General features: G+C 35.0%; 1 protein-coding gene and 2 long non-coding RNA genes across 3 annotated transcripts in view; 1 reads left to right on the top strand and 2 right to left on the bottom strand.

The window, feature by feature from the left end:
• LOC128220752 (uncharacterized) overlaps nt 1-25,165 on the bottom strand; it is a 58,533-nt gene that overhangs the window by 12,357 nt on the left and 21,011 nt on the right. The window lies entirely within an intron of this gene.
• LOC128220754 (uncharacterized) lies at nt 6,545-7,572 on the top strand. Its single transcript, XR_008258847.1, has 2 exons — nt 6,545-6,696; nt 7,326-7,572. It is a non-coding gene; the product is annotated as an uncharacterized LOC128220754 (long non-coding RNA).
• LOC128220753 (uncharacterized) lies at nt 7,166-8,686 on the bottom strand. Its single transcript, XR_008258846.1, has 3 exons — nt 8,409-8,686; nt 7,664-8,066; nt 7,166-7,422 (listed from the first exon to the last, which is right to left on the bottom strand). It is a non-coding gene; the product is annotated as an uncharacterized LOC128220753 (long non-coding RNA).

Raw genomic sequence — 25,165 nt, 5'->3', positions numbered from 1 at the left:
GCATTAGTAACCATTCTAAACGAAGGTCACTATTTAGTTGATTCTCCATTAGTTGACAATATGGATTTTACAATACTATTTAAATGTTTGACAATGTCTGATCGAATAGAAATTGGCAATAATTTATCCCTGTTTGATTACCGTTTTAATTACGACCATGGACTACACCGGTACACATAGCAGAGCTTGTCACGTACATGTAACAGATATGATTGTTTTGTAAAAACACTATCAGTAAATGAAAGTATCAATTTCAAAACCTTATGAAATGAAGTTGACCAGTTCAGAAATCGCTATTGCTGAGTGAGATTTTGTCACTGAATAGATGGATGGGGTGTCTGTGAGCCACAACCATGGCTGAGAGATTATGACTTAGATCAAAGGATGGGAACACCTTTCAATCATCAAGAGAATGAAACTAAAAAGATATACAGGAATTGTGTGGCAGGGGAACTCTTGTGCCATGCAACACCACTTTTGTGTGAAAGATTGTTATTAAATTAAGAAGTTGGACGGGGAGGGTGCGGAAGGGTATCCCCTCCTGCCAAGCGAAACCATGGCGGAGTGCGAGATTATGACCGATAAGATGAATGGTTTTGCTTTGATCCAAAGATTGTGTGAAAGATTTTAAATAAAATATGCGGGAGGGGTGACCCCTCGTGCCAAGCAACACTATGGCGGATGAGATATTGTGATTGAATATGTTGATAGGGAGCTAGCGGGCTGACACCATAGATGTGTGAGGGATTGTAACAAAGAAGATGGATGGGCAGGGTTTTCCGTCTTGCCATGCAATACCGTGTTTGTGTGACAGAGCTTAACTCAAAAGTTGGAAGGGGAGGGTGCTGGAGGGATGACCTCTCATGCCAAGCAACACTATGGTTGAGTGGGAAATTGTGACTGAAAAAGTGATAGGGTGGGTGCGGACAAACATCATGGCCATTTCTAGCCACAATAACTTTTTTTTTTACATTTGGTTATGTATGTTGTTCCCTTAACGCCACAAATCGACTGATTCATAACTATGTTAAATATATTCTTCTACTGTAACTCCACAATATTTAACACTGCATTGTTAAATAAAAACACAAAAGTTACATATAAATTATCTTTAGCCAATAACATTCTCATATTAAACTAGTGTTTCATGAAACACTTATTCAGATCGGCTTCTGTCAACAAAGCATCGATTTTTTAACTATCTAGCAGGTGCGCGTTACTTTGCCGCTCCATATACTTAGCGCTGGGATCTGCCACTCTTGGCTAGGAAAATAACAAGTGGGATATGACTCATAGAGTCGCCAAAACAAATATCGTCAAAGACTCTGAAGCAGCTGTTTATATGGACAACGCTATTTCAGATATTCTGAAAATAAGGATGGACAAGAAGGTGTCATCACCTCTCAACAAACAGCAGGGCTGAGAGATTAACATTAAAAACATTGATGGGAATGGTTTGGCAGGGTTGTCCTGCCAAGCAACACCGTGTAAGTGTAACAGAGAGTAACTTAAAGGATGGACGGGGAGGGTGCAGGAGGAGTCTCCGCTCCTGCCAAGCAAAACCATGGTGGAGTGCGAGATCGTGATTGAAAGATGAATGGGCGGTTGCGGGCCGATGGTGTTGCTGTGGGCCATAGATTGTGTTAAATATTGTAACTAAATAGTCTGCCCGGGTTGTGAGAGAGGCGACCCATCCCGCCAAACACCACCAAGGCTGAGTGAGAGTAGCGACTAAAACCATGGATGGGAAGTGCTGTACCCTTTCCATAAAACAGCATGGCTTGGTGAGAGAATGTTACTGAAATCCGCTAAAATTAACAGGTGCACCTGTATCTTATTAAGATGTGCACCTCTATATCCATACGTCCTGGTCTAAACATAGATACTTATGTGAAAAAATACAGAAACAAGCTCAGTAGCCAAAAGTTTAAACATTAACCCCGTTTCATGGCACTGGGTAAACGCCAAAGACATAGAACACAAAAACAAAAAATCACAAACAAGAAACATGGAACAACAGCACAGAACTCCATAAAAATCACCGTGCTTAAATATATATATAAACTATATAAAAAACTAGGTATGTTTATCAAGGATTGTTACGTACCGCCTTGGAACGGTCAGTAAAATGTAAATTTGCTTGGGGTTTAAACCAGTTTACGAGCACAAACCTCATTCTTATCCCAACAATCCAGAATAAAGAAAAAACGTAAGAGGTAAATCTTATGAAAGTATGCATTAACTTGAGGAAACTTAATAATAAAACAAATAATAAATCATAGGCAAACCAAGTACTTCGATGATGAGAGATCACAACTCTATCTGCAGACGGAGGAATACAATTCAGAGCACCTAATGCAAACACGTTTCAAAGGTACGATGCAGTCATTGTTTGAAACTATGAGTATCACACACAGTCTGCCTTTTAAACTAAAAGGTTTAAAACTGTGTGATCATAGAGTTTCATAATAAAAAGCACCATTGTACTAAAACTGGGAACAAATAAAGAAAACATTATTAAAATTAAAGCGACATATATTAGCTTATCTTTTCTTCCAAATGTCGGTTTAAAGATAACATAATTCTGCACAATTTTCATATAATCAAAGGACTGAAAGCTAAGTAGAGTGAGCCAAAGACTGTTTTAAAGATAACATGAATCAGCAGAAAATTCGTAACATCAAAGGACTGAAAGCTTAGTTATGTAAGAACGCTATATTCAACCCTATGTTTTGTGTCAGGAATTTATCTTTAAAAACTAGAAGGCAAGTACTCTTCAAAGTATTGCCTTTATATCTACGGTTTAAATAAAATCCAAGTAATTCATTGAGTCTATTTGCCCAACGACCTGCTGGAAACATTTTAATGTTTCGAATTTTCTTTAAAACATCACCATAAAAATCGGGATGAGCAATACTATTAGCAATCAGTGATTTAATACTACTATTGTACTTTGATAAGATTATAATGACCATTAACCAATTTTGAGAAAGTTTTCCTTAATTTATAATATCTGAAACCCTGTTTTAGAAGTTTTTCTGTCTTAAGTTTACTGCGAGTGCTGATATTTTTGACATCTCTACATATTCGAGTGAATCTTATCAACTGTGCAATAAAAACACCATATGGTGGTGAACTAGGAATATCTCCATCTAAAGAAGGGAAATTAATTGTTAAAAAAATTAAAAATCATCACGTTTATCATAAAGATTCATTCTCAATATATCTTCCTTTACTTAGAGTTGCAGATCTAAATAGGATGCTTTAAAATCGAATGCATTAGATTTATTAAGTTGCAATTGTGAAGGGTATATCGATTTAATATTATCTGTCAACACCCGATTATCCAAACTTAGAATATCATCAATATATCTAAAAAGTGCTATTTAATTTATCAACAAGAGTGAGATCTCCAGACTGATAATTTCAACATATATTCACTTTCATAGCAGTATAAAAAAGGTCTGCAAGTAAAGGTGCATAATTGGTACCCATTCGAATGCCAATTGTTTGCTTATATAAACATTTACCGAATTTTAGAAAATAATTATTTAGTACAAAATTTAAAACTTCAATGGCATCTGTGCATGGCTAATAAATATATTTATCTGAGCGATCATTGGTAAAAAAAACTTTTTTATCATTAACTGGCATATAAGTAGTTTTCTCCCTCGCAAAAGTTTTTGCGATAAGAGGAGTCAATTAGTTTGTAACTAAAGATTGCGGAATAGATATATAGAGCGTTGAAAAGTCATAAGTATTAAGCACTGAGACCTTATATCGTCTTCTTTCAAAATCATTAACTAAATCTAAAGATTAAAAGAGATTAATTCCAGAATTATCATAAACTTTGCTACAGTATTTTTTCACATGAAACTTAATAGCAGTCTAGCAGGATGTTAGTAAAATTAAACTTTGTTTATGCACTTATGTAACCAGTGTATTGCAGAAATGTTTTTATGATCATCATTCAACGCAACTTGAAATTTAGCATTATAATCAATATGATTTTTAATAACTCTTTCTTTATCGAGTTGGCTAGGAATGAAAGTTCTTGAATATTGTAACTCTTCAATGATAGTATTAATATAATATAAACGTCAAACTATGATTACATTATTAGCTGCTTTGTCAGCTGGTACAAATACCATTTTTATGTAGGGATTTGATATCTATGATCAGCTTTGGAGTTATCGAAATAGACTTTGGGGGGAGGGCCAATGACTTATTGTTGAAAATCTCTAATTTCTTATCTATTAGATACAATATTTTATTTATCCACGGCATTTTACAGCTTTCACAATATTTGGATAAAGTTTCTGTCAATTCTAATTTACATGTATGGAAATTAATTTCAGATGCTATCCGGTATTTAATACCTTTCTTTAGCAGTTTTCTATGGAGATTGTTTTTAATAAAATTAAAATCTCCTGTAACAATATGTCCAACAGGGTCGTAGCGATACATTGAGTCAATTCAATCTCAAGAAGAAGAAATGTCATCTTCTGCTACTACTTTATTATAATTAAATATGAATTTTCTAAGGCTTTTTATATTCATAACATATTATTGGCACTTCTTTATTCTTAAAGTATTGTGGAATACATTTTTCTACATTTTTATTCTTGAATAAACCATTTCAATTGAGAAGATATATTGCTAAAAGAAACACCTTTCTTTTAAAACCATAAAATGGATGTGCACCTCTTTCATAAATAGTGAATGCCTCTTTTCATAACTGCACCTATATATCATAAATGAAGGTGCACCTCTATATTGTGAACTGTTAATACTGCAACATAGTGAATGTATTACAATTTTACAATATATATGTTATATATTAATATCAATCACTAATGTTTCATGGATTAATCTATGTGCTTAATTTTTAAATGTTAAAGATGAATTGTTCAATGTTTATAATTCAGTTTAAAGTCTCATACTTTAAAGATACACTCTTACTCCCAAATAAGATCTACCACAATTAATAATATTGTTTATTATCCAAAAAGGATGAATAAATGTCGAAAACAATGGTTCGTACGAAGGATACCGAGTTTAATTAAAAAGAAATAAGCATATTTCTACCTTATGAGACTATAGTAGACCACAGTAACTCTTTTAGCATTCACCAATCATTTAATTTTTTGCGCTTTCTGCTATCAAATACACGGTTACATTCTTGATATCAGTAATTAATACTTTCCATATATGCATTATTTAGTAAGTTGTTGAAGGTTTATCACTCAAAATGTATGTAAGGTATACATGTGAATATATTTTTTTAATAAGAGTGTCACTTTAAATAATTAAATATGTTCATACTTTTTGCATACATTGTTATATTCAATGATTACATGGCGTTAACAACGTCAACTGCATGGGACTTATATTCATTTCAAACTGCTGAGGGGGTCAAACAGTCATCCAGGTTATTTGCAGAAGCTTAAAAAATTTAAAATATACACAATGCTCTTTTACATATTAAAATAGTTGAGTACAGGTTGATTGTCAGATAATTGTAGAGTCTATGATAATTAATTTTAAGTAAATTCAATCAGTAATAGTCACCTTGTTATGTTTAAAGTAGGAATCATTATTACGAGATTGTATGATATTCAGTATTGTGATAATGAGCATATTTTATGTGTTTGTATTTATGAGTTTTTCCACCATTACAATATTCAATTTCTTAGGCATTGTCCTAACCTTACTTGTGATGCATCTAAATTATCTAATTGGTCATATTCATATTCGCGGTATGTCCTATAAAATCAATTGACCTTACGACAGGATTTGATTGACAGGTCCTATCAGCCAATCAGAATGTAGGGCTGATAAGCCGTGTTGCTATCCGCCATTTTGTCCGTCAAACTGACCAGAGTCCGTCATATACATGCGCTGGCATTTCCTCGCCTTTTTAAGTATTATGGTAAAAAGGTGTTGTCATGGCACTTGTAATTCGGATACAAGGTAGCCAGGCCAACTAAAGATGGCTTCCAATTCGTTCCGTATTCGAAACCAGCGAGTTATTTAGAAAAATGCTAGTGCTGTATCAGACTCTGTGGAAGACCTCATCAACAGCTGAACTTGGAAATTTTGAAAGATCGTTCAAAGGCGAAACATCTATACGTCTGTACAAAAGTTTTTTTTTTAACAAAACTACTTATTTCAATCCGCTCATTAATACTGAAATTGTCCGTGCATGACCTAAATAAGTGTTACTATTTTTAAACTATAAACATCGTACATTTATGCTTTGGCTTGTGTTGTCAAATCGGCGTTAATGGCAATTTAATATCAGGTTCAACATGGACACGATAAATTTCATTCAAGATAGAGGTATTTTTGTTGATACCGTTATGTAGTTTTTATAAACTGCTTTGCTTTCAAAGTAAATCAGGAACTATCGTACAACTAAATTTTTGTCTGAACCATCGCATGCTTCCGAATTTCATCTACTCGTATGGTTCCTATGTAAACAATGGCTTTTGTAGCTGTCATTCCGACACATTTCATAGATTTCTTATTTTCATATCAGCACTTTGTCGACGGGAAATCCAATCAAGAAAACCCTGACCCTCAAGCAGCTACTGTATTTGACCAGCTCACACCAGCTAGGCCTCCTCCAAAACTCAGATAAATATTTGAGCCACCAAAAAAAAAAACGAGAACAGATCGGTCTGAATCGTTAAGGTATTATTTTCTGTATAAAACAATTTATTTCACTGTACATTTAAATCAATTATTATGTTCATTAGAACTTGATTCTGCCAAACATGTGCTGTAAAGACTTAGACTTATTATGAATAAAGAATAAGTCAAACATGTACATATTTTCATTGTTATTCTTATATTTTGGGCCATTTACGTAAATCTAAAATATTTAATGATATTTCATCCAATGTTCAGAGTCCGGATCACATGCACACTCGATTAACAGTATTCTTAAAGTTGCACTCTCACAGAATTCTAGTTTGACACTTTTTGTCTCAGAATCGGCTTATTTTGGCATTCTTTAAATTAAGACCTAATATATAAATCACAAAGCAAACTTCTCCGAGCCAAAATATGATAAATGCAATCGAATCCTGTGTAAGTTGTCCAAGTGATCAATCTGTGAAAGTGCAGCTTTAACAGTGAAAAATAACTTCTGCTAATGCTATATATTTTAAAATATATTTGCCATTGCAATAAAGAGATATTCACCTACAATATCATACATAAACACCAAAGAAATATCAAAGTTTAAGTAATGTTTGCAAAACAACAATGTATTTAATAAATCTGATATTAAATATGCAACAACTGGTGTTATACTCCAGAACTGAAGCTAACATCATAGAGGTACATCCTTCCAAGAATCCATCAAAACAACATGCTGAACAACTTCAAGAACTCTCTTCAAAAGACCACACTTTCCTGAAATAAATAAAAGATGCCAATATTAAAATAAATCAGTTACATGTATTGTTAAATATTTTAATACTAGCTGTAAATGCTACTGCCTTTGATGTTTGCTTTCTACATGTATATCATAATGAAATATTGACAAGATAATAGCTAATGTTTTGTGGTTGTTGTTTTTCTCTGGACAAAGTCCATTACTTTGGTACAGCAAAGTAAAACTAAATGTTATAAAAAGCTTTAAAATAGGTCCTACCGATTATTTGTAAAACTTGTCATCGCTGGTTTTCTCTTGCGGTTGACATTGCCTGGACTGGCAAATATCATGTGTGTGGGGGGGGGGGCGGTTTCCGGTCTTATGCTAGGTCCCCTGTGGCGGTAGGCTTGTTGAAGACAATAATAAGGGGACTTCCTTATCTCCATCAATCAGAATACTTTAATGGTGTCAACGGTAAATAGCAGGAGACCCTCCACCAGCCTTAACCGGTAAATGGGGGGAGGGTAGTGTGTGTGGGTTAGAACCAGCTGCCCGGTCAGCTTAGTTGGTTAGAGCGCCGGGCTAGTGTTCTGGTGGTTGTGAGTTCGAGCCCCACACCGGGGGCACATTTCCTCCCAGGTCTACTTTTACAGCCAGAGTGTGTGAACATGTTTCACAATTTCTGTAAGAACAAAAATCAAAGCATGTGAATGTTTGAGCAATGCAAAAGTTACAGATTGGTATCACCCACGATGGTCACTTGTCAACTATTACATTATTATTCATAAGGGGGAGTGTTCAATCGCTTAGAACTGAAACTTTTTATGCATAACCCCAATAAACCATTTCTGCTCATACTGTAGAGTACAAGGTTATACTGTATAGCTGGCATATAACTGTTATTTAATGTCACTTCCGGGTTCCCCATTCGGGCCATTTATGATTTACTCATATTGTGCGATGATTTAATCTTTGTTTCAACAATACTGTAAGAAGGACCGGTGTTATTAAAAGTTAAACTTACCCTGTTTGCATTTACAGTATGCGTCACACACACGCTTTTCCTTTGTATCGATGTCAATGTTGACAACATGGCGGCTATCCGATTTTCTCTGACTTGGATAGATTTCACCCCGTAAATGTTAGATATCGTCATTTTCTAAAGATATATCGAGCCTTCCGATGTAGCAGCCAGTTACAAATTCCTTTGACTTCAATTTTTTTCGCATTGTAATGTGACATTTATGATAATTTGTCAGGAATATCTGAAAGCGAAACGACGCGAGACGCCATTACTTCCTCGTTTGTTTGACGGACATAGACAGAGGTCGCTCCCTTGATATCAGGGGGCGTGGCTTAGAAGCCGCTGTCGTAAGGTCAATTTTGCCTTTTACATGTGTTTACCTAGGAAAAACTGTACGGCATTAGCAGTTTCTGTAGTTTATAACATTCATAGAGCCCACCCAAAGCAGTGCCTTATTTCATATTAATGATCATAGAAAATCCAATTGAATGATAAATATTTTAATAAATCTAAATGGAATAAATTAGTGCAGTCAACATAAATTAATATAAACCAGGTGTAAAAGTTTAAAACAACTTGTATCCACATTAACAAGTTGCTTATAGTAAAGCAAATGAGAGTTAAATCTCATTTGTTTCAGTTTATCTGTATTATTGTTTTAAATTAAGCCCGTGCATAATTTAATACTTTAAAACTTATTCGGGTTAAAAAGGTCATCTCAAATCTCTAATTTGATAGACATTATTTTCAACTCATTGAGACTATTTTCCAAAATACAATTCTTCTAGCGGATTATTGCCTTGTGTTTAAATACTGTTCATTCCATTTCCATTTCTTTCGAACATAATATGTATAGAAAACATACTAGTATGGGTTACATACTACTAGTGACAAAAGGAATCCGGGTCAACTCGGCCCAATTACTTTTCCGGCCTGGTCGTTTTCGGCCAAGTTACCATTTCGGCCTGTTCCATTTCGGCCGACTTTTATTATCACTATTATTATTCTTATACTTATCATTCTTATTTTTATCATGAATTAATAAAACATAATATCCAAAGTACGTATATTAATATATATATTTGATAAAATCGATGTTGTTTAGAATATTAACACACATGTTTTTTCTTCAAGAGACAAAATGGACAAGAAAGATGGAAAAATATGATTTGAAATAAAAATAACCATTTCCTGTACTATGAAATTAACCACATAACTTAATAAATACATAACAAGAATGGGTGATGTTATGTCCACAACGATACAAAATTTTCATCACATTCTGACGGAATACTATCATTTTACAAATGAGTTTTCAATGAATATTAATATTTTTAACCACAGCTATATATTGCTTTCTCTTTTAACTCATTTTCCTATGTGATTCTATATCTTTTCAATATTAAAAAGTTTCGTTAAACTTTTTAGTCATAAGGCAATATAATTAGTTTCAATAAATTTATAAACATCATTAACATCCTTTGAATTTTTCAATTATCAAAGGTGTTTTCACCGTTAACTTACACCTTTACAGCTCTTAATAATCCGTAAATAAGGTGTGAACAACACAATTCCAGTCGGCATTTGATAGGCACGCTTCCTTTCAAAAGTAGGCCGAAAAGGACTATGCCGAAAAAAGGTAATTGTGCCGAGTTGACCCGACACCTGACAAAAGCACTGCCACAACAGAAATTTCCGGGTATCACCTTGCGGTTATCCAATAGGGCGTACACCTCTTACGGAAAGCGCATGGTTAGTGTTTTCAATGCATATTCAACGTTTTAACATTTATTATAATAACTATTGGGCAGCAGTATAAATTGTCCAACCTTTGGTGAAAAGCAAAAATGTTAACCGGAATTTGTACATCCGAAATCTAGTTCACTAGTGTCAACATCCGGCCGGTATAATTTTGATATGTGTTTAAGAGAAACTCGATTGATTTCCAGCACATTTTGTCTACCACTACATTGTTGCTTCCTATAATTAGTGATGTTTCAATCTATATAGCCATTTGCACCCTTAACATCTCATCTGTTAATAAATAAAAGACGAAATGGTGCAAATGCCTTACATTTTGTCAATGTCATGTCATCTCAGCACCTATGAATTGCAACACAGGACAAAGACTATCACCCACTTGTTAAGGTATTGTGGCGTTTTGCATGTGTGTATAATTCTCCTATTTTGATAATGAAGGAAACAATTAGATATTTTCCACTCCTCATTCTGCCACAGGTGCTTTCGAGGCAGACTATTTTTGTTCGTTACTTTACGACACGACCCCTCTACAGTATATTACAGTCAAGTAATATTTATTTACAGAAGTTGGATTACTGAACAAGTAACGTAAACTTTACTGTCAGAGCTTTTGAACCGACTTACATACTTATTAATCAATATTGATATTTTAGGGTCTACACTGAATAAACCCATCATTATGTAGGCATATAACTGCCGTAAAATAACCTGTTAACGTTCGCGAATCATTACGTGTTAACCACTTAATTTTCGCGATAATTATCTAGCTATCTAGTTTATATTCTCGATACCTTTTTGGTAAGATAAATATCACAGAACAGAACAGAACAGAATGTTTATTATCTTATGCATATACAGCATATCGATGATTCAATAGAAAGTTTAGGCATAACGTCAAAAATGTACAAATAAATAAACACGATAATGAATGCATGTACAAAGTTAACGAAAACATTCTAGTCAGTGCATTATAGTGAACATACATAAAATAAGCTGAGAGCGATATGTTAACAAATACTATTGACAGGACTGTGATTTGCTTTATTAAGTTATAGTATTTATCAAGTTAAGACGTTTAATAAAACATTTACACAAGAAATTAGATAAACTGTTTAGAATTGCCTTATTTTTAGTTGACAGTAACTCCGCAAATTTAAACATGCTTGGTCGAATTCTATATCTAGGGGGAATAAATATTAGTCTAAGTTCATTGTATGCTTCACACTCGATAACGAAATGGTATTCATCCTCGATCACACCTTTGTCACACAAATTACACAGTCTATTTCTTCTTTCAATTCCTCTATGGCGCCCGTGTTCAATTTCTAAACAGTGGGATGATAGTCTTAATTTTGTTAATGCATGTCTATGCTTCTTGTTTTCTATAATTGATAAGTGTGGAGAAAACTCAAATACAAGTTCCTTATATATTGCGAGAGTTGGTGAGTCATTTACAGCTAATCTCCAAGAAGTAATGTATTGATCTAACAGTCTTTGCCTTAACAAAACCATAAATACATTTACATTCACAGATTGCGGATAATACCAAACATCATTAAAGCCGTTATAACACAGTAAATGTTTCACTTTAAAAACCCAATTCTCAACGCCATGTTCACACTGCCTAAGGGCTTCATTATACAAAGAGCTAAGAATGCAATTCCCGTTATAATTTGTAACAAGCTTAAACCAGTACTTGATAATTTTGCATTGCCTAGTAATGATTAGCGGGTAGCGTCCGGTCTCTCCATAGACCGCTGCGTTCACTGTTGACATATTGACACCAAGAATTCGTTTGAGAAACTTCCTGTGGACCATTTCCGCCTTTTCGGCTGCTGAGAACCACAGTAGCAAAAAATTGATGTCACATATGAATCAAACAGGTGTATCATAATGTTTAACGGCACTTCAATCCCCTTTGTAATGTCAAATAACGAGTGTGAAGATTTTTCCGCTTTAGACGCTAAGGCATTTATCCCTTTTTTTTAAAAGACCCGTTCGAACTGAACATGAATCCAAGATAAATAAATTCGTCCACCACGTCGACCACTGTGCCATAATAGGTCCAAATGAAATTGTTCAAAGCTGCTCGCTCCCTCTTTTTTGGAAAACAACTATTTTTGTTTTCTCTACATTGACATGTAGGTTCAACCTTTCGCAATAACATGATAACGAGTTGAGGTGGTCTTGAAGCCCTTCCGGTGTTTTACTCAACAATAAACAGTCGTCAGCGTACAATATAAGGAAAATGTTTATTTCGTCTACTGATAATCCAGAAAACACGTTATCTTGAAGTGAGTGCTCCAAGTCATTTAAGAAAATGGAAAACATTCTGCAGGAATTTATCTCCCCTTGAAATAAGCCTATGTTATTGACAAAGAGCTCGGAGACATTTTCACAGTATTTAACACATAATTTAACGTCATTATACATACCCCGCAATATTGTAAACATCTTGCCGTCGACTCCTGCTTTAATTAACTTGTACCACAATGATACTCTAGAGACAGAATCGTATGCTTTTCGAAAGTCCACAAACGCAGCATACAACGGTTTCTTGTCAGTAAGACATCTTTCTATTAAGGCATGGAAAACAAAAACAGCATCAGATGTTCCGTGCTTTTGCTTAAATCCAAACTGGGCATCTGAAAGTTTATCATTTGCATTAGCCCATTTTTTTAAACGCTCATTTATAACAGTAGTGAATAACTTCGCAAGACAACTTATCAGAGTTACCCCACTGTAATTGTTGGGATCGTCAGCAGGTTGTTTCTTTAAGAGTGAAATAATAACTCCGATTGACCAATTTTTTGGGTGCACACCGTTCTTAAAAATCTGGTTAAAGAGTTCTGCGAATGGAAGGACCATACTGTCTCTAAAAAATACTCGTTAAACGAATTATCTTCACCAGCTGCTTTGTTGCGTTTCAGTTTACTACACGCTTTCCGGACTTCTTCGAGTGTAATTCGATAGTCGAGTTCTGCTTATGATGGTTGGGCGATTCGTTCCCTTTCGTTAAATCCTTCCACAAATTCAGCTACATCTGGTGCATCGTTCGCCATTCCCTGCGAGAGTTGTTCAAAGTGTTTAAGGATGTTCTCACTTTTTATTGTATCCGTATCTGTTTTAGAATTACGCGGGCCTTTAAATATTTTCCAGAACTCGCGTTGTTTTTGTAACGCATTTCATTCATCGACCTAGCTCTATTCCTGTTAAATTGCCGTTTAACCTTTCTAACATGGAATTTGTAGTCACGTTTGTGTTGTAGGAATTGACGTTTACACTCGTCATTTCTGTGACATAGAAAAGTCTGTAACGACTGCTTATATAATGATTGCTTTTTTCGGCATTCTGCGTCAAACCATGTTTTGTGTTCCTCTTCATAGTCAGTAAAGCTGTGCGCAGTGTACGTAACGTTACGTTTAAAATATCCTAAGACTAAAAACAGGCTTGAAAGCTCCCAGAACTGCCATCTATTACCTTTTAAGCTGTACAACACTAACAGGTTAAGTAGTTATAGTTATGGTTTGCGAATTCCGCTTAATGTCAAATATGGCAGATAGGTAAAAAAGTTGCGATCCGTGACCAAATAAATATCGTTCAAAATTGTACGTATTCATTTATCGATTTATCGTTCGTTCAGTAAAGAAGATTAAGTGGCATAGTGGTTACATAATCCGACAGCATTGCCGGACGTGATCAGTTCAAATATTGGTTAGATTGTTTTCTCATCACGTTTTATCTGGCGTATTTTCAATTTACAAAATACCTTTGGATAACACAATTTTATCTTTAAAAATGGCTGAGCAAATTTTAATATTGCCTTAGATCGAGCAGTGGATAACTTCAACTTGGTTACGAGGAAGGCAACGAATCAGTAAGCGGTTCACATCCACGGAACTTCACAGATACGGACAGCGCTTTTGAACTTGTTCTTTATATATTTCATTTGTTGTTGGATTGAAACTGAGACAATTAATGGAAAAACATCATTGCTAATCTTCTCAAATTAAATCTTCTAAGATTCAAATATTAAATTTGTTAGTTCAACTAACTTTAATATTGATTAAAGATTACTTCAGTTGGACATCGACCACCGTGTCAAAAAAACGGAAACGTCTTCACAGTTCATCTCCACAAAATTTGAAGAAATAGAAAAAGAACTAAAACACTAAACAAAGTTGCTCCTCACTCGATAAAAATGTAAATCCTTACAAACTCAAAAAGAAACCAAAACAACTGTTAGACTTTGAAATTAAATCCAAGCGCGACAACCTGGTATTCAGGCAGCTTCCGGTCAAAAAGAAGACTGCACGAATACCGTACATGACGCCATGGATATACCTAGGGAATTCAAACTCGATACGGCTCACCGACAGACCTCGCCCGAATATCAAGAAGTTTCACTACGGACAGGAGAGGAAGAGGGTACGTATGACATCCATTGAGCAGTCCGCCCTGCAACGCCTTAGAAATAAGAACATTGGTATCGGGGCACAGCTACCGAAGGACGTTCCCGACGCCTGCAAGCCATTGCATGACGCCATGATACGAGCATAGGACGCCGTAAAAGAGGTGAAGTCCGTTGGAAAATCGTTGTACACCAACGGGAGCCTATACACACACCCAGCCAGTGGAGAGCAGTAGGGACGTAAGGAGGAGTGCTTAATTGATATAGCATCTTGAACCATTCATGGACTTAGACGCAAAATAGTAGCTGAAGAACTTCATACAAAATTATGACATTATTTGTCTAAGTGAAACCTGGATTCCTTCCAATAATAATTATCTTAACTTGGACATAACTAACTATAATTGTGATCATATTTACGGACGGAAAACATCAAAACGCTCTAGACGATGTAGTGAAGGCATTTTTTGTTATTATAAAAACTGCTTTAAAGGAGTATACTACAATTGATAGTAAGAGCGACAATGGAATTATTTGGGTAAAGTTAGACCATTCTGTACTCTCACATAAGTTAACAATAATATTTATATATGTCATGCATATCGGCCTCCTAATAGTACAAACTCTTTTATTTCTAATAATTTAGCTGATATTGATTTCTTTGAAACGATAGAATCAGCTATTGTTAAATATGACAACCTTGGCTATACTTTTTGTACGGCCGATCTAAATTGTTGCACCTCGGCTGAGTACGATTTCATTATACATGACCAATATAGATGAAAAACAGCCGTTTATTAGTAAAAATAATGAAAATGACTTACGCCGGCTAAGCAACGATAAATTACTTGACTTTGGAGGGCAAAATGTGCTTTATTCCTGTCAGGCTACGGGTTTTCTTATAGCTGACGGCAAATTAGGCAACGATGTAAATGTGGGCAAGTTCACTTTCTGCACCAATAGGTGTGTAAGTGTCGTAGATTATCTTATTCTTAAACATGAAATGTTCAATTTCATCGATAGGTTTACTATACATTAACTTAACGAATTTTCTTAGCATGCCTGTATTTCGTTCACATTATGTATAAATACCAGCAAGAATGCCAGTAAAAAGTATAGCGAAACGCCAACAAAAAATCATTCTAAAATTATCTTTGACATTGCAAAGGACCCGTTATGTAAAGGTAAACTCACGGGGCACGGTGTCAATTGATACTGTAGTACAATAATTTACAAATCGTTTGTTTACTACAGCTGATTCTATATTTGGCAAGACCGTGGGAAATTTTAAAAACAGTAAACATAAATAAACAAATAAGAAGTGGTTTAATAAGGACTGCTATCATGACAAAAAAGAGTTCAAACGCAAGCGAAATAAATGTAACAAGAATAAAACAGAAGATAAAAAATACACTTCGTTTTTGCCATGTCTAAATAATATTTATCAATATCCTAATAGTGTTATTAATCTGTGTATTATAATATCATGCTCTTCTCATGTATGTAAATAAATGTTACCGCCAGAAGTAAAGGCGATGAACTTGAATGTTTGTGCTAATAAACTATTGAATTGAATTGAATTCATAATTCTTCATTTAAGATTTCAACCAATCAATTGTAATAATCATTGCCCATTAAGAAATCAATGCTCGTAACGGTCGCTACTCGTTCGCTCGTCATCGTCCATTATTTGGTGAAAGGACTCTAATCGGTAAACAATAGAATTGTGAAGTTGAAAGTTCCGCTATCAAAACTTCGCTTATTGACCTTAGTGCTAATTGGAAATAGGGGCCCTTTGCTGACAGTTTGCAACTCTCAACTAATTTATTAGGGTCAATTGTGTACACAGCGGGGATTAGAGGGACCGTAAATTGTCCTCTTGGCAACTAACCAGATCTGTTACTTCGTCTGTAAATCGTGATTTTTATAGATTTTTTTCCGGACGTTCGATCGAGTACTCGGGTACTCGTTGCCATCCCTACTTTTGTTTTCAGAAAGGGAAATCTATATCCGACTGTATTTTTATTTTACAATCGATTATCTCAAAAGTTCCAAGCGAAAAAGAAAAACTATATTGTGTGTTTATTGACTATCATCAATTTTTGACCGCATTGACCACACATATCTATCGCACAAGTAATATAAGTGGCCGATATGTCTGTGTTCTTAACGCGATGTATAACTGTGTTAAGTTTTGTGTTAGACATCAATCGTCGTTATCTCTCTTTTTAAACTTCTCTTGGGGTAAAACTGGGGGATCTTTGCTAACCTTTATTAGCGATGTTCTTTAAAAATGGCCTTATAACTAATGTTAGTTCTTATCTGCCCGGGTGATATTCCTAGATGATATCAAAATATTCTTCAAATGCCGATAACATGGTACTTTTTGCAGAGTCAGCTTTTGAGCATTATCTAATAATCTAACCCCTGTTTCTTATACAATAGGTAATGTATTTAAACGTTTAGCACGACGTTTATCGAAATATAGTTTATGTTAATTAAATGGTAAGATTAGAAACTTAAGAGAATCTTGTTTTGTATAAAGATTTCTATTTTATTTATTTTTATTTTTTTGTTATACAAAATAACAAATTCCACACAAGACGGGCGCTAAATAACCAACGGATGGCTACTTTCATGAGAGACTTTCTATATGACCAAGCAATCTTACTTGCCAAATTATAATAAAAACTTTTTATAATACACATCCATCATGTTTCAAGACATGGAACTATGCTGATATGTGCTTTGTTTTTATCTATTCATATACAGTAAAACACCACAACAAATAGTTCTACTTCTTTATTAGTTACCAAACTTTTCTGATAAGTATCAGGAGCGATCTTGCAGAGATAAGGCTTTAGACCAAGCAAAAACTTAGTAAATCCAGCGTGTGGCATACATTCCACTAACAAATAACAACCCCAACAATCAAAGCACTGAAAGTGCTGAATGTGGCAATGCCTTGATTTTCTCGAGTGTTTGTTTACTAAAAGTGAAAATAATATTGTCTTGAAACTGACAACTTGAAAACCTTTTGTTCAAGTGGCAACATCAGAATTTCAAATGTTCAATAATATGCATTTTTTGACTGACTCGATATTCATTCTTTTAAGATCCAGTAGGCAACTTAACATTAAAAGCCATTCTTCAACTTTGAAATGTTTATAATGTGAATAATGATTGGTCTCGAAAGTGTTGTAGACGCTTTCAACATTTAAGCAACTGCCAAGTGTGTTACCAAAAGTTACTTAAACTTTAGCCTTAGGCTTGCATTAAGTAAAATACTTGCACATAATACTTATACACATATCCCTCCTAAATGGAGTAAAACTCACGCTTATGAACATGTTATATACTTATACAATTTCCAAGTCTCCATAAACTCTTTTTAATAGAAAGCTTAATGAAAAGCAAAATAAGCTTAATATAGCAAACTTAAATGGACAAGATATGTTTGTCAAGCATAATGCCCTCGCCCTTACCCCTGAGTGCTATGGTGTTAGGATTCTTTTGACATTTTAATGAAATATGCATGGACTGAAATGGCAGCTGATTTGTCATTGACATTGGATGCCTTTGAGGTAGTTTTAAGATTATGACCATGCAACGTGTGAGGATAGTTTTAAATCGTGTTCAGATGATGACTGATATTTCAGATAAAAATGTATCCTCTTAGCAGCACAGCAGGCAAAAAGTAAATACAACAAAGTTTTAATGATGAATATGAGTTATGACCATGACCTTTGACTCTGTGACCATATAATCCATAGGAGTCATCAACTGGTCACCCAAAACCTAAATGTCAATTTTGAGGGCTGTAGGTGCAGGCATTGTCAAGTTATCACACAGACAACCTTTTTGCGTACAAGGTCACTGTGACCATGACCTTTGACCCGCTGAACCCTAAAAATAATAAGTGGTTAGCTTTGACCCGATGACCCCTTAAATCAATAGGGGTCATTTACTGGTCAGACCCAACCTCCAAGTCAAGTTTGAGGGCCATGGATGCAGACATTTTCGAGTTATCACTCGGACAACCTTTAATCATTCAAGTTCACTGTTACCTTAAACTTTGGCACAATGAATCCTGAAATTAATAGGGGTCATCTACTGGTCATGGATGCAGGCATTGTCCAGAAATCACTCTGACAACCTTTTACCCGATGACCTTTACAATCAATTGGGGTCGTCTACAGGTCAGGGCCAGCTTCCAAGTCAAGTTTGATGACCATATGTCTTGGCATTGTTGAATTATCACTTGGACAAGCTTAAAAATCATTTTACCATTAAAGGTCACTGTGACCTTGACCTTTGACCCGAGGACCTCTATAATCATTTGGGGTCATCTACAGGTCAGGACCAGCTTCCATGTTAAGTTTGATGACCATAGTTCAAGGCACTGTTGAGTTATCACTTGAACAATCTTAAAAATCTATTTGACATTAAAGGTCACTGTGACCTTGATTGTTGACCCGATGACCCCTTAAATTAATTGGGGTCATCTACAGGTCAGCAACAGCTTCCATGTCAAGTTTGATGACAATAGGTCTAGGCATCGATTAATTATCACTTGGACAAGCTTAAAAAAAACTTTCACCATTAAAGGTTACTGTGACATTGACCCTTTACCCGATGACCCTATAATCAATAGGGATCTTCTACTGGTCAGGCACAACCTTCATGTTAAGTTTGATGACCATATGCCCTGAGGAATGGTTGGGTTTTCACCCGGATAAGATTTTGTGTACCGGCAGACAATGGACCAACCTACGGACAACTGAATCCCCTCTTCTTCTTAGGGGGGGCATGAAAATGAAATTGTCAAAATATCAAGCATACAGTCGAAACCCTGTTGTCTCGAGCTCCCAGGGACAGGGCCTCTAGCATTGGGGAATTCTAGCAAAGCGGGCACGTTAAGCTTCAGTATAAAGAAATCAGTCCTTTACATCTAGTTCGAGCCAATGAGAAAATTGAGCCAAGCAAGTTTCAGCCTATGTGTTTCGACTGTATTTGTTAAGGAAATTTTGTCAAAAATTATTTAAGCATTTTTAGAAAAGAACATAATACAAAATTTACATTGTTGCCATTATACATATTTAAAAGTTTTAGTTTTAACATTGTTTCAGCATTCGATGCTGCGACAAACAACTGTCAAGTGTGTTATCAAAAGTTTCTTAAGCTTTAGTCTTAGGCTTACATCAAGTGTAACTTAACTTGCAAATGAGACTTATAATCTCTCCTGGATGGAGTAATTTTTAGCTTAAGCATATAAACATCTCATACTTAAGTTAACCATTTCCAATCCTCAAGTCCCCATATTGTAATGTTATGTTTATATTTATAAAAACTTCTTATTATAGAGCGTTTAAAGAAAGGCAAAATATTGCAAACTTTGGGAAATGAAAATGTCAAAATATTTAACATTCATTGAAACCCCGTTGGCTCAAGCTCCCAGGGACTGGCTGGAGTACCTTGAGCACCTTTACAAAGATTGGTGGTTTATTTAAAAAAGAAGTGCAAAATTTGAAGGATTGCAAATTTGGTCTGCACATTTTGAGAGTAAAAGGCTATCACAGCTTATTCCTACACTTAATATTTCAGGTTTGGTTTTGCAAAGATTCAACCTAGCAGCTACTACATAAGTTTGATTTGTTTGCGAAATTTGAGTGAAACAGACGAAGAATATTTGTAGTTCAGCCCTATATTGGGTTGTACCCGTTATTTACACTTATTAGCGCTTTGCACACTTATTCATCTGAATTTATGCGGATCTGTGAACGGTGAAATCATAAATCATTATATTTTCATACCATAAATTCGCAGGTCCTAAAAAACAGAGAGGGCCTTTTCATGGTCTACTTTCAATTCCGTGGCGTGAACAATGATCGACTTTAAATAACCCTAAACACAAAAAAAAATGCAAATAAAACTTGATGAAAATCTGTCCTATTGCCGCTCATTTAGAGCACCTGCTTTCGTCATGCGTTTATGAAAGAATAAATCCTATTGTTTACATCGGACAGGTGCCTTAGAAATTGCCATATAAGTTCTGTATTGATAAATGTTTTCGGTGGACAACTTCATTGTTTCAAAAAGCAGGGTATGTTTATACAACAGCTAAGCTGCAGCGGATACTAATCGCTATTGCATGTTTATGATTTGAATTTTGAGAGGATTATAAAAAGTGGCTGATTGGTGAAAATTTGTTCTTTTTTAGAACGCCGAGTTCTCATCCTTCCTGTTTCATATGACATATATGGTAATACCCTGATTTAAACTGGTCTACTTTCAATTCCGTGGCGTGAACAATGATCAACTTTAAATAACCCTAAACACAAAAAAAATGCAAATTAAACTTGATGAAAATCTGTCCTATTGCCGCTCATTTAGAGCACCTGCTTTCGTCGTGCGTTTATGAAAAAATAAATCCTATTGTTTACATCAGACAGGTGCCTTAGAAATTGCCATATAAGTTCTGTATTGATAAATGTTTTCGGTGGACAACTTCATTGTTTCAAAAAGCAGGGTATGTTTATACAACAGTTAAGCTGCAGCGGATACTAATCGCTATTGCATGTTTATGATTTGAATTTTGAGAGGATTATAAAAAGTGGCTGATTGGTGAAAAATTGTTCTTTTTTAGAACGCCGAGTTCTCATCCTGCCTGTTTAATATGACATATATGGTAATACCCTGATTTAAACTGGTCTACTTTCAATTCCGTGGCGTGAACAATGATCAACTTTAAATAACCCTAAACACAAAAAAATGCAGATTAAACTTGATGAAAATCTGTCCTATTGCCGCTCATTTAGAGCACCTGCTTTCGTCATGCGTTTATGAAAAAATAAATCCTATTGTTTACATCAGACAGGTGCCTTAGAAATTGCCATATAAGTTCTGTATTGATAAATGTTTTCGGTGGACAACTTCATTGTTTCAAAAAGCAGGGTATGTTTATACAACAGCTAAGCTGCAGCGGATACTAATCGCTATTGCATGTTTATGATTTGAATTTTGAGAGGATTATAAAAAGTGGCTGATTGGTAAAAAATGTTCTTTTTAGCACGCCGAGTTCTCATCCTTCCTGTTTAATATGACATATATGGTAATACCCTGATTTAAACTAATGGTAATGTTATTTTAAAAATTTATTAAATACATTTCATATTTCTTTGATAGCAGAGATTCTTTAGTCATTTGATTGGCAAGCGCAGACATTAAATGATCTTGTGGAATGGGCTGTTGTGAAAAAAGTTATATATATTAAAACTGATAAATTAAAACAATTATTTTCACAATCGAAGTAAAATGTGTCAAACTAATCAGTTAAATGCTTGATGAGATTGGAAATGAAATATAATTATTATGGCCTTATATTAAATTTTTGAAAATTGACAAAATTATGCGATATTAATTCGGCAAATATTGATGTAAAAAAAAACACACTTAGTAACCAGCGAGTATAGATACGAGCAAGACTCTTCATCTAATAGTTTAAAATAATGTGTTATACGGGATTCTTTTAGTCCAGGATTTGAGATATCAAAATCTTTTAGACAACTATCGACATACATATATTTGGACTAGCCTCTGGCAGATTTCACAAAAAAGGCAATTATTTGGCCCATTTGCTTTCATTTATTGTTATTGCATGTCAACGTCATATATACAGCAATTGCCTTTTCCAACCCAATAAGAACACCTTATAGAAGTGATTGGTGTTAAAATAATGAAAATATTGTGTTAAATAAGGTAAAAAAAAATGTAAAAATATGCCGGTATTTAGGACAAAAAAAGACAGAAAATCTTCCCGGTACCAATATACCACTTTTTTGAGGATGCTTTTCAGTAACATCTGGTAAGTATTTTATTCTTGTCTGTTAAATAATGTTTGCAAGAAATGTTAATTAAAACAATAATATATCTAAAATGATTGCATTTCGTTCGTAATATACTTAAATTTTCGGTAATTGCGCATGGTGATAACGTTACGGTAATCTGTCCTCCAATTGTTGTGTAACATTAGCAGACATGATCCACTGCTAACTGTTTTAAGCCTAAACACTGAAAACAAAGACTAAGTGTCGGATAAAAACAGTATTGCATGTAACAAGAAATTGGTCATTCCCGATCATAAAGTTTTTTAGGTCTAAAAATGTGTTAATGTACGCAAAATCGATTCTGTCCCATTTTAGCATGACGATAGCACCTTTTCTATTCGTGAATAATTAACACCGACTGAGGGTTAACATCCGGGTAGCGATTACTTTTATATTGGACTGGTTCACAGTTGACATTGAAATGATAAAAAAGTGGTGAATACCGTTGATAAAAACTTAACCCAAGTTTGGCTCATTCTGTCCTTCGATGTAACGTTAACATTATGTCACGCTAGCATTAAGACAAGCGCGTAATAAAGCGAGAAAATCGTTGAAATTTGATGACTTTCTCAGAGTCAATTATTCGAACATAACAATGTCGTCTGTAAACTATCGTTTGTAAGTATTCATTCATTAGGTACGTAGTTTATATTGAATTCATAACGCTTTTGTGTTTGGTATCGTTATTTATTGGACAAAAGAATGCAAACGTTATAAGATGGACAGAAATATAGATGATAACGTGACAAATGGACATAACTGCAAATGTTACATTGGACAGAAACCTTCTCTTTTTTTATAAAACACATATTTATGTTTTGTTTTTGTGATCCATTGTATGCTTTTGATACAAGCTTAACTGTTTAATACTTAATCTGAATTTAATTAAGTTAACTGAATGCTTATGTTATAATTGGGACAGAAATATGTTTGCTAATGTGACAAAGGGACTTTTCCCCTAATGTTACATAGGACAGAAGCAGAGTTTGACATCACCAAGAGAGAATGCTTGAGATGAAAGTCGATATTTGTATGCTCATTTTGTGATTCATTGTGTTTCTTATTTATTATTTCTTTACCTTATTTTAGTCACCTGAATGCTAGTGTTACATTTTGGACAGAACAATGTGTGCTATTGCATGACAATAGGACATCTCCCCTTGTGTTACTTTTGGATTCCTGTTTTAAACCCACGCCCCCACGAGCATATAAAAGTTGAAGAACATTGTTTCTGTGCTTCTAAAACTGTTCAATCTAGTGACTGTTTTTTTATTCAATTTCAAACTGTCCATATACAATAAAAAATAAGATAAATTAGTTAAAGGCCTAGTTTAGGTCCATTTACATAATAAAACATTGAAAACTGCACAGCAGATTGGAGATCTGATAAGACCTTTTCTATTTTCCCTGAACCCCACCCCTGGAGATCTGATAAGACCTTTTCTATTTTCCCTGAACCCCACCCCTGGACCTAGGGTGTGTGGTTACAATTGACTGGTGCATTATGACCAGTGGTATTGTGGCGCAAGTTGACGAACTAAATGTTGCTCCATGTGAAAGGAGTCTGATGAATAGATTTACAGATAATAAATTGACGTTGTATTCTTGTAGTATTTCAAACAAAACTGTTTTTTGAATGTAGCGAAACAATAAGAAGAGTTAGTAAGAGTAGTATCTAAAATGATCTGTTGCTAAAAATTTAAAATGTTTGAATTTATGGCATTTAAGTTCGAGTTTTTTGTTTTAGTTTGTAAGATTGTGAAGACAGCTCTGTGAATTTAATCTCTCAAATCTGCTCCCTTGGTAGAAAACATAACGTATTGTGTTAGTTTTGTGAGGCAATGAGAAAGTTCCCCTGGTGGGGATCAAACCAAACCCACGACTTCTTGTGTTAGAGGCAGACATATATAACTTAGAACACTCTCATATCTCAACAGAAAGTATGTAATAATTTAATTTCTTTTTCAGAACATACCCTTGAAGACAAGAAGATGATGTGTAAATCGTCTGAATTGTTTGACTGTTGCAATTTACTTACATTAAACATTATTTTATAAGAATTGTCTTTCGCTGTGTGAGGTTGGATTATATGCAAGGTTACTGCAGGTGGGGTGGTTCTTGTTACAGGTTTTAAAGTTCTGGATGTTTGTTTGCCTTTTTTATGATGAGATCTTTTGATCAGTGTCCATGTCACTGTGTAGGCATATACAGTTCGGGGTAAAGATTTCTGATCAATCTCTTATGACCCTGTGTATTTGTACACAACCTCTGTAAATGGATCTTAACCTAATGCACCAGTCAATTGTAACCACGCCCCCCCCCCCCCAGGCCCGGGGAAAAGCCGGGACTTTGACTTTCGGTCCAGCAAACCCCGGGTAAAATCCCCGCCTTGCGGAGACGAACTGACGGTTAAACCCCGGCCAAATGCCCCCCCGCACCCCAGAGACTCTATATAAGTCAATATCGCCGCTAAATTTGGCACTAAGACAAAACCACCGCACTCACACGGCCCTTCGGGGCCACATGGAAAGTAAAAACACGGCCCTTTTTCCCGGCTATCCCCAGTATGCCCCCGGACCTGGGGGCCGTGGTTACAATTGATTGGTGCAAAATTGCCTGATTGTCTTATCAGATCTCCGATCTGAGTATCCTGCTGCGCAGTATGGGATATTTTAAGATAGAAATGGACCCTTAATGGC

This window comes from Mya arenaria, chromosome 15, assembly GCF_026914265.1.
Source record: "Mya arenaria isolate MELC-2E11 chromosome 15, ASM2691426v1".
Lineage (NCBI taxonomy): Eukaryota > Metazoa > Mollusca > Bivalvia > Myida > Myidae > Mya > Mya arenaria.
The sequence above is the reverse complement of the archived record's forward strand: the minus strand, read 5'-3'. Positions and strand labels throughout refer to the sequence as shown.